The sequence below is a fragment of the Oncorhynchus nerka genome, linkage group LG1, assembly GCF_034236695.1.
Source record: "Oncorhynchus nerka isolate Pitt River linkage group LG1, Oner_Uvic_2.0, whole genome shotgun sequence".
Taxonomy (NCBI): domain Eukaryota; kingdom Metazoa; phylum Chordata; class Actinopteri; order Salmoniformes; family Salmonidae; genus Oncorhynchus; species Oncorhynchus nerka.
In genome coordinates, this window is record NC_088396.1 from 38,597,493 (window position 1) to 38,613,515 (window position 16,023).

A 16,023-nucleotide genomic window follows, 5' to 3' on the forward strand; every position below is an offset into this window, starting at 1 on the left:
CCCAGTGACCAGCACTGGAATGATACTCTGCCCCAGTGACCGGCACTGGAATGATACTCTGCCCCAGTGACCGGCACTGGAATGATACTCTGGCCCAGTGACCGGCACTGGAATGATACTCTGCCCCAGTAACCGGCACTGGAACGATACTCTGCCCCAGTGACCGGCACTGGAACGATACTCTGCCCCAGTGACCGGCACTGGAACGATACTCTGCCACAGTGACCGGCACTGGAACGATACTCTGCCACAGTGACCGGCACTGGAACGATACTCTGCCACAGTGACCGGCACTGGAATGATACTCTGCCACAGTGACCGGCACTGGAATGATACTCTGCCACAGTGACCGGCACTGGAATGATACTCTGCCACAGTGACCAGCACTGGAATGATACTCTGCCCCAGTGACCGGCACTGGAACGATACTCTGCCACAGTGACCGGCACTGGAATGATACTCTGCCACAGTGACCGGCACTGGAATGATACTCTGCCACAGTGACTGCAATGGTTTCCTAAAGGTACATTATTAATAATGTGTGTGTGTGTTTTGTGTGTGATGTGTGTGTCTGAGAGAGAGAGCTGCTGCTGCCCTGTCAGTCACAAACCAGTCAGTCCAGTCACCCTACCGCTCAACCAAGAGTGTGTGTGCGCATCAGTGTTTCCTCTGGAAAATGTGTTCGCTTTAGGGGAAAGTTAGCGGGGGTGAGGGTCCCCCCTATTTTGGTGGGTTCCGGTGTCCTCCCCCCAAAACAAAATATGTATAAGTACTGAAAAGCTTGGATCTTGTGACTTTTTAAAAGGAAAAAAATCAAATAAACCATCTAAAATATAATTTCCACCCCCAGAAATGAGTTCAATAACCTATTGGTCAAATTATTATTGTATACAGGATGCAATTTAAAGTTGAGTGCTGCAGCTATCTAAAGAAACACAACAGAGACCTTTCTGAAATAAAAAAAAGTTTATCTGGACAGAACAGAGGAACATGAGACTGAACATGAATTAGAGTCCACTAATTCATGTCCATCACAAAAGAAGGGTGTTGGAAATCTCTTTCCAGGTTCTGACAAAAACCTAGTTCTAACATAGTTTACAGCCCTTGTCAGAGCACTTTATTCTTCTGGGATTTTGGAAAAAGATTTCCAACGCCCTCCTGTAATTGAGCTCCTTGATGGGAGGGCCATTGATGGAGAGCTGCATGCAGGTGGATAGATGCTCTCCCTGCAGTCTGTTCCTCAAGTCTGTTTTGACCTGCAATAACAGAAAGAATAATAAGAGAAGAGAGAGGGACAAAGAGGATGTACTTTCACATTTAAATGTTCTTGTTTCATTGCAGAGAAGTCCCTCACAATTAGCGGAAGACACTGGTATAGTCCGTGCGATCGCTGCCAGCTGACTAAGGCAGGGGTAGACTGCCCTCACTCACCAAACTGCGAGGCCAGCTTTGTCATTGCTGTCAGCTGGTCCAATCCCTGATATACATGAAAAAATAAAATAAGTACAAAATTAAAGAAGAGCCAACAGTTCAAAAGGAATAGGGTTGGGCAACATGCCATACCTTCAATTTTCCAACGTTGCTTGTAAGAGGGCCACTCTTGTATCACAGCAGCCTCTGACACTTGCAAGAACTGCCTGGAGAGGAGGGTCAGTTTAAAGGTGTTTATCCTCTCACTAGAGAATGCAGCCTGAGGTCCCAACATACTGAAGGCCCCCAGAATCTCCAGATGTTGGAACCTCCGGTTTAGGCTGTCCTGGAGGCCAACAAGACATGGATCCATGACTAAATTACAGCACAAAATAGAAAATAAGTGATTAATAGCTGTTAGTTTTAATTTATCCAACACACGTGATGTAACATTGGTTTCATCACAGCATTTGAAAACAAATGTTTTACCTCCTCTCTGAACCAAACCCAGAACTGTTCCCTGGTCTTGGTCTTCTCCACCTGGCCTCCTCTCCCTCCAGACCCATTGGGTCATCGAGGTCCTGGTGGAGTTGGCTCAGAAAAACACACATAATGCTGTAGACTAGTATAGACCAAACATTTTTAGCCCTTAGATTAATTAAAGGATATTCGACTAACCATGTGGCGTATTATATAGCCACGGCTTCAGTCTGTAAATATTAAACCACTTTAAATCCCATTCGGATTGCCGGTGGTGGGCACTTGGCCTTACTCCCCTCTCCTTTTCTCCTTCCAGCTCCCTTCCTGGCTCCCTCCTTTCCTCTGTTCCACTCTGCTCCCCTCTCTCCTTTTCGCACCTCCATCTCCCTTCCTGGCTCCCTCCTTTCCTCTGTTCCACTCTGCTCTCCTCTCTCCTTTTCGCACCTCCATCTCCCTTCCTGGCTCTCTCCTTTCCGCTGTTCCACTCTGCTCCCCTCTCTCCTTTTCGCACCTCCATCTCCCTTCCTGGCTCTCTCCTTTCCTCTGTTCCCTCTGCTCCCCTCTCTCCTTTTCGCACCTCCATCTCCCTTCCTGGCTCTCTCCTTTCCTCTGTTCCACTCTGCTACCCTCTCTCCTTTTCGCACCTCCATCTCCCCTCCTGGCGCTTTCCTTTCCTCTGCTCCATTCTGTCCCTTATGCATCCCTACCTCACTCCCGGGATTCCACCTCTTCTCTGTCTAGTAAAGTAAGCCATACACTTGTTATAAAAATGATAACTTAAGCTTTTAAAGAGTTAGCTAACAAAATAAAGTTTGTCCCTGCTCCCCCTTTCTCTTTCGCTGCTGCGGCTGGAAATATTTAAATAAAGTCATCTGAGAAAAAAGTTATGTAATCAAAGACGGATAAATGTAGCTATCTTGCTTGCACTTGATACAGTTCCGAACGAACTAGCTAGCTAACTTGCTAGACTAGTAACGCTAGTTAACCATGTTTCTATCATCAACATACTTGTGGATATTGGATAGATAATTGCTGTTACAATTGCGGCAGCAATATTATAGATCTAAATGATGCTAGAAGAGTTAAGGTTATAGCTAGCTTATGTAGTTAACAAGCTGGCTAGCTGACTTTAGTCAAATAAACTAACGTACCTTTCTTTCAGTTCCTCACGCAGAAGCACTCTGAAGTGATTCAAGTGAATTGTGCTTTGCGCCGCAGAGCTTTTGTATCGAGCACTGGTCACTCGCTCACTGGTTGCCTGCCACAGCTCACAGAGCTAAATAACCTTCAGAAGTGTGTTGAACCAAGACAGGATATCTATTTACCAAGAAAAGTGAATGTGCTGTACAGAACTGTATTGAAACTATGTTTGGGAGAAATAGGATGTTTCTTTTGGTGTGGCGAGAATGATTATGTTGTGGAGCAGCGCCACACTTAAACGAACGCAAAGGAAACACTGGTGTGCATGCTTAGAGAGAGTGTTTCTAAAATGTTCTCTCTTGTTTAACATGCCACTGTATAACCAAGATCATTTCACCATAATATGTGACTCGTTTTAGGAAACTAGGCGCATGTCGCACATCACTACTTCAGAGGAGATGCGATTTTTGGCAGAACTGCTTTCTGTAACGTGAACTTTCACGTGCCTTAATAACAAACTTGTATGCCATCTGTAAATACGAATACAATTTTTAAATTACGAGCCTAGTTGGTTTAGCCACAGAAAGAGACAGGAACCTTCCCGCTAGCCATGATTGGTTGAGATAATAAGTGAGCTGTACATGCCAAGAGATGAGTTCGGATTGGTCTGCCATGTAGCACACTTCTGTCTAAAACATGATCTGGTCAGTATGTGTAGGTAATCCTTTCTAACGCGTCTTTTTTTGAAAGATACTGCAAAGGTGTTGTTATCCACTTTCTGGAGTTTGGAAATCAGTGGAAGTAGAGTATGATAGCTAAGAGGATGGAGAAAATTCTGGTGTTTGATTGCAAATATGCAGACTGAGTCGAAAAGAGAACAAACAGAAGGCTGTTGTATTAAACACCTGTCTCCGGATTACATCTTCAAACTATGGGCAACCATGGCATCTGTGATAGAGAGGGAGAAGCGTCCATACATTTATACAGGTAAGACAGTCTAGCTAGCTACATTTTCAGATATTACACGTATCTAATTTAGTCAGTAAGTTGTTTTCATTTTAAGTTAATGTGTACTGTTAGCTAGCTAACGTTAGCTGGCTCTCTCGCTAGCTAAAGTTACGTGTATGATGTGTGTAGTTATATTATTCGTATCTCAGAGCCATTTGTATTGCTAGTTATAGCCTAATAACCTAGCTAGCTAACATTGAACGTTATGAGTTGGGATTATGGTTCATTGTTTAGCTAGCTAGCTATATGTCTAAACAAAAGACTCCACTATGCAAGTAACCATTTCAATAGAATGTTCATGATGTCACTGCGACAACTGTCGCTAGACGTAGATGGTAAATTCGCTCTGGCTATCTACTCCGATTTCAGAGCACTCTCGTCTGTGTGTGCCAGAGCGCAGAATAACTGATGAATTAACGAACGCTCAACACCCATTGAATATGGCCGATGTCAGTAAATGTTGGCAAAAAAAAGTTATTCAATTGTTGCCAGCAGCACATTTGCAATCACCAACTTTAGCCAGTTAGCTTGGGTGCTCCTTGGCCAGAGCGTCCAGTGTGCGCTCTAAACGCTCTGAGAGCGAAAAACTCTGAATTTACGAATGGACAATCTGACAACACTCTGAGTTTACGGACGCCCAGAGCACACTCTGAGCACACTTTGGCACTCCAGAATAAATTTACGAACAAACCTGTAGTATAAACCAGCCTTTAGTCTTGAAATCTTTGGTTGTTTAGTACACGGCCTCACATGTGAATCCTTAAAGAGATGGGTGGGGCTAAATCTTAAGAGGGTGTGAACGATGCTGAATGGGTGTAGACAAAAAGAGCTCTCCAGTATGTGTACCAATACATTCAAGGGCCATTTTCTCAAAAGTGAGGTTACAAGTAACTTTCAAAGCAGAATTACTTTCCCATTGTACCTCAACTGTAGTGTATGATATATCATTTTCCAGCTCTGAGTCTCTACTTTTATCCAAAGCAAAAAACACCATTTCAAATGTTGCTACATAAAACCGAATTGAGCCGGTTGGTCACGTATTGACCAACCCCCTCGGAGCTCCATATCAGCTCTCTGTCACAATACACAGGATGTAGTTTTCCAGGCCAGGGAGGGGCCAGGATCTTTGTGGTTATCTATTGAGTGGCCGTAGCCTATCGTGTACGACAGAGATAGCTTTTCATTATCAAAAAGCAGCTGGGTGTAAATATGAGGTCAGCTTTGCCTTCTGAATGGCTAAAAAGTCATACAGATGTTTCTTGACAGGGCAGAAAGCAGTTTGACCTGATGCATGGCATGTACTGCCAGCCTCATGCAGACCCCCCCCACACACACACACACACACAAAACAGCTTATGAGCAAGTGGTCAGTGTTAAGTGCAGAGCTTTATGAGCCAATGGTGGACCTACAGAGTAGAGGAATCAGAGCAGCATTACCTAAAACCTGCCTTTATTAGTCATTACAAAATGGCCATCTTGCATGTGCAGTTAAATGCATCACGGTCAGCACTAACTTATCACTGATTGAACTCTAGTATAGTATATATAAAAGAGCAGCCATTAGCAGACTAACACACACACACCATCTGTGAAGTATTTTTGCTGTGCCCAAATCCACTGTGTGTGTGTGACACAGCTTGCACTGTGCGATCCTCTGAGTGTGTGATGGGATTAGAAGGCTTTCTTTTGAATCTGAATTCCCTCTGCTGCTCCTCCTCTCCTGCTCAGCCTCTCTCCATGTTCTTGACCATCTCCTCCCGTTCCTCTTCCGTCCCTTTAACGAGCCTCAACACACACACACACACACACACGTCATCATAGTAGGCTACTGAGGGGAGGACGACTCTTAATAATGGCCAGAACGATGCAAATGGAATGGTGTCAAACACCTGGAAACCATGTGTTTGATGTATTTGATACTATTCCACTAATTCAGCTCCAGTCAGAACGATGAGGACAGACCTTGAAGAAGACAAACAGTCTTAAGATTAGCTAACGTACCATAGAACCCCCCCAGGATTTAACAACACAATGATGCTTTCTAATCAAAGCACCAGCTGACACATTCTAAACACAGCTGAATTCGCAGTGACTTGGCTAGGACCCATTACCCAGACAGAGTTATTCTCCTATATGGTCCAGCAGAAGAAAATCAACACCACATTTTTAGACAGACGTCATAAAGTTTGTGGATACTGCAGCCTCCTGTTCTGAAGAGGGAGAGGCACATCTTCGAGGAGACCTCAATAAGAGACATTTACCCCGAGTAGACTATGAAGGAAAATACATTTTACTTAATTAAAGTCCCCTCAATAATGCTTGTTGTACAGGATGACTTAAAGTTAAGACAAAGGTACAGTGAGATTGAACAAGCAGGGACCACACAGCATCGTATCAGCAAAACACTAGAAACCAAAACAGACTCTCCTCCAGCCTCACGAAGCAGCAGGCTGAGCAGGGGTGAGCGATTTCTCACATTAAACTGCAGGGAGGCAGAGGCGTGAAATACAACGTTTAATACTCTGCTTGAAATGTCAACCGAATTATATACACTGAGTATACAAACCTATTTCCATGACATAGACTGACCAGGTAATTCCAGGTGAAAGCTATGACACCTTATTGATGTCAGTTGTTAAATCTACTTCAAATCGGTATAGATGAAGGGGAGGAGACAGGCTAAAGAAGGATTTTTAAGCTTTGAGACAATTGTGACATGGATTGTGTACATGTGCCGTTCAGAGGGTGAATGGGCAAGACAAAAGGTTTAAGTGCCAGGCGTTTCAGTTTGTGTCAAGAACTGCAAAGCTGTTGTGTTTTTCACACTCAACAGTTTCCCAAGTGTGTCAAGAATGTTCCACCACCCAAAGGACATCCGGCCAACTTGACACAACTATGGGAAGCATTGGAGTCAACATGGGCCAGCATCCCTGTGGAACGCATTCAAAACCTTGTAGTCCATGAGAGGGCAAAAGGGGTGCAACTCAATATTAGGAAGGTGTTACTAATGTTTGGTATACTCAGTGTGTGTGCATGTGTGTAATATATATATATATATACTGCTCAAAAAAATAAAGGGAACACTTAAACAACACAATGTGTTGGGGCGGCAGGGTAGCCTAGTGGTTAGAGCATTGGACTAGTAACCGAAAGGTTGCAAGTTCAAATTCCCGAGCTGACAAGGTACAAAATCTGTCGTTCTGCCCTTGAACAGGCAGTTAACCCACTGTTCCTAGGCCGTCATTGAAAATAAGAATTTGTTCTTAACTGACTTTTCACTCTAGTGGTAGCATGAGACGGAGTCTACAACCCACACAAGTGGCTCAGGTAGTGCAGCTCATCCAGCATGGCACATCAATGCGAGATTTGGCAAGAAGGTTTGCTGTGTCTGTCAGCGTAGTGTCCAGAGCATGGAGGCGCTACCAGGAGACAGGCCAGTACATCAGGAGATGTGGAGGAGGCCGTAGGAGGGCAAAAACTCAGCAGCAGGACCGCTACCTTCGCCTTTGTGCAAGGAGGAGCAGGAGGAGCACTGCCAGAGCCCTGCAAAATGACCTCCAGCAGGCCACAAATGTGCATGTGTCTGCTCAAACGGTCAGAAACAGACTCCATGAGGGTGGTATGAGGGCCCGACGTCCACAGGTGGGGGTTGTGCTTACAGCCCAACACCATGCAGGACGTTTGGCATTTGCCAGAGAACACCAAGATTGGCAAATTCGCCACTGGCGCCCTGTGCTCTTCACAGATGAAAGCAGGATCACACTGAGCACGTGACAGACGTGACAGTCTGGAGACGCCATGGAGAACGTTCTGCTGCCTGCAACATCCTCCAGCATGACCGGTTTGGCGGTGGGTCAGTCATGGTGTGGGGTGGAATTTCTTTGGGGGGCCGCACAGCCCTCCATGTGCTCGCCAGAGGTAGCCTGACTGCCATTCGGTACCGAGATGAGATCCTCAGACCCCTTGTGAGACCATATGCTGGTGCGGTTGGCCCTGGGTTCCTCCTAATGCAAGACAATGCTAGACCTCATGTGGCTGGAGTGTGTCAGCAGTTCCTGCAAGAGGAAGGCATTGATGCTATGGACTGGCCCGCCTGTTCCCCAGACCTGAATCCAATTGAGCACATCTGGGACATCATGTCTCGCTCCATCCACCAACGCCACGTTGTACCACAGACTGTCCAGGAGTTGGCAGATGCTTTAGTCCAGGTCTGGGAGGAGATCTCTCTGGAGACCATCCACCACCTCATCAGGAGCATGCCCAGGCATTGTAGGGAGGTCATGCAGGCACGTGGAGGCCACACACTACTGAGCCTCATTTTGACTTGTTTTCAGGACATTACATCAAAGTTGGATCAGCCTGTAGTGTGGTTTTCCACTTTAATTTTGAGTGTGACTCCAAATCCAGACCTCCATGGGTTGATAAATTTGATTTCCATCAATAATTTGTGTGATTTTGTTGTCAGCACATTAAACTATGTAAAGAAAAAATGATTTAATAAGAATATTTCATTCATTCAGATCTAGGATGTGTTATTTTAGTGTTCCCTTAATTATTTTGAGCAATATATATATATATATATATATATATATATATATATATATATATATATATATATAAATAAAACACACATAGTTGAAGTCGGAAGTTTACATACTCTTTAGCCAAATACATTTAAACTCACTTTTTCACAATTCCTGATATTTAATCCTTGTAAAAATTCCGTCTTAGGTCAGTTAGGATCACCACCGCTCCAAAACCACCATATAAAAGCCAGACTATGGTTTGCTACTGTACATGGGGACAAAGATCATACTTTTTGGGGAAATGTCCTCTGGTCTGATGAAACAAAAATAGAACTGTTTGGCCGTAATGACCATCCTTATGTTTGGAGGAAAAGGGGGGAGGCTTGCAAGCCGAAGAACACCATCCCGACGTGAAGCACGGGGGTGGCAGCATCATGTTGTGGGGGTGCTTTGCTGCAGGAGGGACTGGTGCACTCCACAAAATAGATGGCATCATGAGGTAGGAAAATGATGTGGATATATTGAAGCAACATCTCAAGACATCAGTCAGGAAGTTGAAGCTTGGTCGCAAATGGGTCTTCCAAATGGACAATGACCCCAAGTATACTTCCAAAGTTGTGGCAAAATGGCTTAAGGACAACAAAGTCAAGGTATTGGAGTGGCCATCACAAAGCCCTGACCTCGATCCTATAGAACATTTGTGGGCAGAACTGAAAAAGCGTGTGCGAGCAAGAAGGCCTACAAACCTGACTCAGTTACACCAGCTCTGTCAGTAGGAATGGGCCAAAATTCACCCAACTTATTGTGGGAAGCTTGTGGAGGGCTACCCAAAACGTTTGAACCAAGTTAAACAATTAAAGGCAATGCCACCAAATACTAATTTAGTGTATGTAGCTTCTGACCCACTGGAATTGTGAAATACTGAGTTTAAATGTATTTGCCTAAGGTGTATGTAAACTTCCGACTTCAACTGTATATATAGTGGGGCAAAAAAGTATTTAGTCAGCCACCAATTGTGCAAGTTCTCCCACTTAAAAAGATGAGAGAGGCCTGTAATTTTCATCATAGGTACACTTGAACTATGACAGACAAAATGAGAAAAAAAATCCAGAAAATCACATTTTTAATTTATTTGCAAATTATGGTGGAAAATAAGTATATGGTCACCTACAAACAAGCAACATTTCTGACTCATAGACCTGTAACTTCTTCTTTGAGGCTCCTCTGTCCTCCACTCGTTACCTGTATTAATGGCACCTGTTTGAACTTGTTATCAGTATAAAAGACACCTGTCCACAACCTCAAACAGTCACACTCCAAACTCCACTATGGCCAAGACCAAAGAGCTGTTAACCTGTTCAACCTATGGGGGCGCTGTGTCATTATTGGATAAAAAGACGTGCCCGTTTTAAGCGCAATATTTTGTCACGAAAAGATGCTCGACTATGCATGGAATTGACAGCCTTGGAAAGACAAAACTCTGACGTCTCCAAAACTGCAAAGATATTATCTGTGAGTGCCCCAGAACTAATGCAACAGGCGAAACCAAGATGAAGTTTCATACAGGAAATGCCCCAGATTCTGAAGGCGCTGTGTTCCAATGTCTCCTTATATGGCTGTGAATGCGCCAGGAATGAGCCTGCGGTTTCTGTCTATTCCCCGAGGTGTCTGCAGCATTGTGACGTGTTTGTAGGCATATCATTGGAAGATTGACCATAAGAGACTACATTTACCTGGTGTCCCGCCCGGTGTCCTGTGTGCGTAATCTGTAGGTCCATGCGCGTTCCATTTCTTCAGAAGAGAAAGTAAACTGCCACGATGGATTTTTATCGTCGATAGATATGTGAAAAACACCTTGAGGATTGATTCTAAACATCGGTTTGCCATGTTTCTGTCGATATTATGGAGTTCATTTGGAAAAAAGTTCACGTTTTAATGACTTAATATATTATTTTTTTCCCTCCCCAAATGTGATGAACAAAACGGAGCGATTAGTCGACACAAAGAATATTTTTTGTAAAAACGGAACATTTGCTATCTAACAGAGTCTCCTCATTGAAAACATCTGAGGTTCTTCAAAGGTAAATTATTTTATTTTAATTCTTTGCTGGTTTTTGTGGAAAATGTTGCATGCTGAATGCTAGGCTTAATGCAATGCTAGGCTATCAATACTCTTACACAAATGCTTGTTTAGCAATGGTTGAGAAGCATATTTTGAAAATCTGAGATGACAGTGTTGTTAACAAAAGGCTAAGCTTGAGAGCAAATAGATTAATTTCATTTCATTTGCGATTTTCATGAATAGTTAACGTTGTGTTATGCTAATGAGCTTGCGGATAGATTTACACAATCCTGGATACAGGTTTTTTTTCGTAGCTAAACGTGACGCAGAAAACGGAGCGATTTGTCCTAAACAAATAATCTTTCAGGAAAAACTGAACATTTGCTATCTGAGAGTCTCCTCATTGAAAACATCTGAAGTTCTTCAAAGGTAAATGATTTTATTTGAATGCTTTTCTGGTTTTTGTGGAAAATGTTGCATGCTGAATGCTAACGCTAAATGCTACGTTAGCCATCAATACTGCTACACAAATGCTTGTTTTGCAATGGTTGAGAAGCATATTTTGAAAATCTGAGATGACAGTGTTGTTAACAAAAGGCTAAGCTTGAGAGCAAATAGATTAATTTCATTTCATTTGCGATTTTCATGAATAGTTAACGTTGCGTTATGGTAATGAGCTTGAGGCTGTATTCACGATACCGGATCCGGGATGGCTCGACGCAAGAAGTTAAAGGACACCAGAAACAAAATTGTAGACCTGCACCAGGCTGGGAAGACTGAATCTGCAATAGGTAAGCAGCTTGGTTTGAAGAAATCAACTGTGGGAGCAATTATTAGGAAATGGAAGACATACAAGACCACTGATAATCTCCCTCGATCTGGGGCTCCACGCAAGATCTCACCCCTTGGGGTCAAAATGATCACAAGAACGGTGAGCAAAAATCCCAGAATCACACGGGGGTACATAGTGAATGACCTGCAGAGAGCTGGGACCAAAGCCTACCATCAGTAACACACTACGCCGCCAGGGACTCAAATCCTGCAGTGCCAGACATGTCCCCCTGCTTAAGCCAGTACATGTCCAGGCCCGTCTGAAGTTTGCTAGAGAGCATTTGGATGATCCAGAAGAAGATTGGGAGAATGTCATATGGTCAGATGAAACCAAAATATAACTTTTTGGTAAAAACTCAACTCGTCGTGTTTGGAGGACAAAGAATGCTGAGTTGCATCCAAAGAACACCATACCTTCTGTGAAGCATGGGTGTGGAAACATGCTTTGGGCTGTTTTTCTGCAAAGGGACCAGGACGACTGATCCGTGTAAAGGAAAGAATGAATGGGGCCATGTAACATTAGATTTTGAGTGAAAACCTCCTTCCATCAGCAAGGGCATTGAAGATGAAACATGGCTGGGTCTTTCAGCATGACAATGATCCCAAACACACCGCCCGGGCAACGAAGGAGTGGCTTCGTAAGAAGCATTTCAAGGTCCTGGAGTGGCCTAGCCAGTCTCCAGATCACAACCCCATAGGAAATCTTTGGAGGGGGTTGAAAGTCCGTGTTGCCCAGAAACAGCCCCAAAACAGCACTGCTCTAGAGGAGATCTGCATGGAGGAATGGGCCAAAATACCAGCAACAGTGTGTGAAAACCTTGTGAAGACTTACAGAAAACGTTTGACCTCTGTCATTGCCAACAAAAGGTATATAACAAAGTATTGAGATAAACTTTTGTTATTGACCAAATACTTATTTTCCACCATATTTTGCAAATAAATTCATTAAAAATCCTACAATGTGATTTTCTGGATTTTTTTCCCTCATTTTGTCTGTCATAGTTGAAGTGTACCTATGATAAATTACAGGCCTCTCATCTTTTTAAGTAGGAGAACTTGCACAATTGGTGGCTGACTAAATACTTTTTTGCCCCACGTATGTATGTATGTATGTATGTATATATATATAAATATGTATATATAAATAAACTATACAACAAAACAGCGGTCTGTTTTATCCTCCACAATAAAACAGACACATGGTAAACAACAACAATCGTTCTCTATTAGAGAGTTTGAAAACAACAGCCCCACCATTCACTGTCTGTTGTTTTTCAATCTATATGTTCACTATCTAGGCACTAGGAACTGGGCCTACAATCTCAAATTGCTACATTGTCTCACAAGAAATATACAAAATAACTAGACAAATCATGAGTTAATATGATTTTCTCTACCTTACAAATCATTGCCCCCCCCCCCCCCCCCCTAGAGAGTGAGAGAGAGAAACAACCATTCGCCTCTGAGCCCTGTGTGTTCTGCCCTTGACATGAAATAGTCCATTCCATTCGTGCTCTTACCTTCCCCAGTTGTCATAGTGCCTAGCCTTCCTTCCATGCAGAGCAGAGTGAAGAGAGTGAGTGAACAGTCAGGGAGAATGTTGCTTCACGTCTGTGTGTGTGTCTCTCTCTGCACTCCTCTCTCTCTCTCTCTCCTCCTGTTCTAGTCTGGTGACTACTGAATCATCCAATACCGCTGCCATCGCTCTCATTTTACATTTACATTTGAGTCATTTAGCAGACGCTCTTATCCTGAGCAACTTACAGTAGTGAGTGCATGCATTTTCATACTTAGTTTTTTGCATACTGGTCTCCCCTGGGAATCGAACCTACAACTCTGGCGTTGCAAGTAGAGGGCTGCGGGTCCGGACAGAGATCATTGTGGCGCGGTCTGCATTTGTCATGATGCGGGCGGTCAGACTGATGACTTAGGGATGTAAAATGTTATTCCACAAGGCCTACTTGCTGTATTAAAAGCACATCTTTATCTCATTGTTTACACACTCTCAGAATTTGGTGCTTCAAGCTGGGACCATGGCTGGCAAGTGAGCTGCGTCACATATGCCTAAAATAACATTGCGGGACTGCGGTTGGGTTCGAGACAAGTTCTTGCTGTAGTGTGTGGAAGTCGGACAAAAAGCCCGTGGGGGTAGGCGGGTGCGGTATGAAAAGCTGCGGGTGCTGGCGGGATGAAGAAATCAGTCCCGCGCAGACCTCTAGTTGCAAATGCCATGGTGTACCAACTGAGCCACATGGGAACACATATCAAAAGGCTCAGGCTGCAGTGCACCCCTCATTTGCAGAGAAGTGACATTTGGGCTTTTGGTAACAAACACCACTTAAATCAGATGAAGGTTGTGATTTACAGAAGAAACATCAGAGGGTGAACATACAACACAAACTGAGTCAATGGATGGCTTCTTTATCTCATGAGTCATCTCAACAGTACCTATAAACCTTCTGCAAGATACATCTGGGGACTTAGGCCAAATCACTGTGTTGTGGCAAATGTGACTTCTACAGTAAGTCTATATGAGATTCACAGCCACAATCTGACAGCAGCCTACACATCACAACCTTTCACCTCTACAGGAGGAAAACCCATCGCTTATGCGTCAGCAGTCAGGACATTCTAACATCCCATCATATCCCAGGAGATGAACTACTAAAGTTTATATTTCCTGTCAACTAAACTGAAGCATGTTCTACTTGTAGCCGATGTATGCCTCTCGGGGATACAGATACTTTACCACTACAATGACAGATGAAATTCAGTAGTTGGCAATGCCAATAGCTTTTCTTTTGGTTTCAATCCATTAGCAACATTTCTCCGTGTTCCTTTGAGGTAAGACAGATAGAGGTTGAGGTTACTCTGGTCAGATGGAAAGGAACAGGAGAGCTATTCCTTCAGTTCCCTGACTAGCTGGGAGCATTCTGTCCCCATCTGTGGTCCTAATGGCTAGGGGGCCCACACAACGCTGGTCAGCACAGAGGGTAGTATTCATTAGGACACACTGCAACAAAATGTTTTGCAACAACGAGTGTTTCTAATTGGTCAAGTTCAGGTAGTTCCTCCCCGTTTCAGCCCGTTCTGTTCCATTTGGTGCCTAATGAATACGATCCATGTCTCCGCAGTGAAAGGTCCTCATTACCATGTGTGCTGTTGACTGCCCTCCTCTCTAAGTTACACACACACAGAGAAACTATTTCCCTCAGAGTTGAGAGCTGAGCTCCTTTTTACAAGGTAAGGGAACAATCTTAGTCATCGCTCTCAGCTCTTGTCATACATTAATTTGAGTTGAACCGTTTGGGGAAAACAAAAGCGCCAAGTGCATAATGAATGGTGTAATATTACTTTTCATTTTCCAATTAAAATGTCATCAAAACAGCGTCTGAAATGAATCTGGAAATATGATTTTGAAGAGTGAGGGGGTGAAGCAATATAGCCGTTACACAGAGAGGCTTTCTTGAACGTTTTTTCCCCTTAAATGTCTGATTCTGATCAACAATAATGTCAAAAGCTTTAGAGAGTGGGTTGTTAATGCTATTATGCACAATAAAACAGAAAACATTATTAACTTCTATTAAATATAATATTATTACTGTGTTACGTCTCAGGGTGATTTCATTTACATGAATGATTTGTTGTCTCTCAGTAAAGTCCATCGTAATAGTCCTTGAGGGAGAAGTTACTGTCTGAGGGCATGGAAAACAGTTCCTAACTGCCGAGCAGCTTCCACAGTTCCCCTCAGCTCAGCCATTCTACCTGTCCTGCAAACAAACACTGTACCCAGTCAGCTAGAATGTGCCGGAGTCAGCGAGCCCTTGCCCACGTCACAGCTCTGGTTACACACTGACAGTGGACACTGAAACTGCTACGACAAAAGGGACTGAAACGCACACATAGATAGCTGTAAAGAAGGTATTTTTGTTTTTTATTTTTAATACATTTGTAAACATTTCTAAAAACCTGTTTTCGTTTTGTCATTATGAGGTATTGTGTGTAGATTGATGAAGAAAAAAATTATTTAATCAATTTTAGAGTAAGGCTGTAACGTAACAAAATGTGGAAAAAGTCAAGGGGCCTGAATATTTTCCGAATGCTCTGTATAGACACACACACACACTTGAAGGGATTACAGTGAGTCTGATCTGTCTTGGCTACACTGAGGGAATGCAACATCTGAGACTCAGAGGTGGCTGCCCTCCTGTGGGGAAACTCATCCACTCAAGTCCCAGGTTGTCAGTCTGGCCCTCAGGCCTCCTCTCACCCACATACAAACCCACACACTGGTGACAGATTTGGAGAGTGGACACAACATGGGCAGGCCACAATGGTGCCAACAGCAAGGGGAGAGAAAGGAGAGGACAGAAAACAAATGGTGAGAGAGAGGAGGAAGCAAGAAAGCTGGGGAAAGAGTGAGTGAAAATGGAGGGAGAGAGGAACAGTTTCTAAGCATACAGTTCCTGGCCTCATACATAAAAAAACAACAACAACAAATAAACAAACAAACAAACAAACGTGATGCAATACCCATTTATCCCCATCCCAAATCCAATGAACATT

The 16,023-nt window shown here is 43.6% G+C and overlaps 1 protein-coding gene and 1 long non-coding RNA gene across 2 annotated transcripts in view; both read right to left on the reverse strand.

Moving 5' to 3' along the window:
• LOC115129841 (CLIP-associating protein 1-like) overlaps positions 1-16,023 on the reverse strand; it is a 140,027-nt gene that overhangs the window by 66,876 nt on the left and 57,128 nt on the right. The gene's annotated exons all lie outside the window — the stretch shown is intronic.
• Positions 913-5,335, reverse strand: LOC115129932 (uncharacterized). Its single transcript, XR_003863700.2, has 4 exons — positions 1,900-5,335; positions 1,564-1,785; positions 1,355-1,477; positions 913-1,256 (listed from the first exon to the last, which is right to left on the reverse strand). It is a non-coding gene; the product is annotated as an uncharacterized LOC115129932 (long non-coding RNA).